Here is a 1113-nt window from a genome sequence, read left to right as displayed (position 1 = left end):
CGAGATCCGCGGCATCATGTGGGGTTTTTAAGGTGGACTGAGTGAGTTCCTATGAGAGGAGCTGAGGACGCCACTCGGGAAAATGGACAATCTTAATTCAATTATAACCTGTGTTTTGGTTGTATTTGTGACGTAGTAAACCATAATCACAAAAAGCATTTAAAAAAGTTTTTTTTCAATCACTTTCCTCTGGGTTGGGTGATTTTAAAGATGGATTTTTATTCATTTATTTTTTATTATTATCTAAAAGCCTTAAGCATCTTAAGTTTTATCCTTTCTTATTCCCTAGAGGTTTTATTTTATTCTCTTAACCATCAAAGTATTAATGATTTAGGTTAAATGTAGTACTATCTATTAGCAATCATGTTATTTTGTTTTTTTCTCACGCCAATAATCAATTATATATTTTCAAAGCATGCGCCGTGGTCTTTTCATTATGATTTAGATGTTTTTAGCCAAAATCGAAAATGATGCACAGAAAACTGTTGGCACGGAGTAAGCCTGCCCTTATTTCCCATCATCACCTTGTTAACTTTCTGTCCCCTCACAACCCCAAACCTGACATTATCGCTACAACAAAAACGGCGAGCAATATTGGAGCTATCCAGCTGTACAGTTTTAAGTCAGATGCCAGCTCGGACGAGAAAAACAAAGACGTGTACGGGTATGGATCTAGTCGTCTACAAGTGGATGCAATGGAGTGGAGCAGAGAGCTTATTGCACGCTGACTGTAGGCTATACGTCACTGCAACACTATTTTTTAGACTGGATTTTTTCATCTGCCCCTGATTCCCAATGATTTGAATAATTAAATACTCAGAAATGCAATGTTAAGATTAATTTTATTCATATTTATGTCCTCCGTCATGAGAAAAATGCCACTAGAACATGCTAAGAACAAAAAATATATATTTTCCATTGGTATGAGTCAATTCCTGTCTAATTCCAGTCTTTGTGAATATATTATATGTTTATTTTCTGAATTTATCTTTTTGGAATAAATGAGTAGATTATAATCTGCTTTACTGAATTTAAAATGCATTTATTGAAAACATTGGCAATTTTATGTTGATTGAACATTATATAAAAACATAGTTTTGACACATCAGGAAA

This window comes from Oryzias latipes, chromosome 4 (assembly GCF_053564925.1).
Source record: "Oryzias latipes strain Hd-rR chromosome 4, Olatipes_Hd-rR_3.1".
Taxonomy (NCBI): domain Eukaryota; kingdom Metazoa; phylum Chordata; class Actinopteri; order Beloniformes; family Adrianichthyidae; genus Oryzias; species Oryzias latipes.
The sequence above is the reverse complement of the archived record's forward strand: the minus strand, read 5'-3'. Positions refer to the sequence as shown.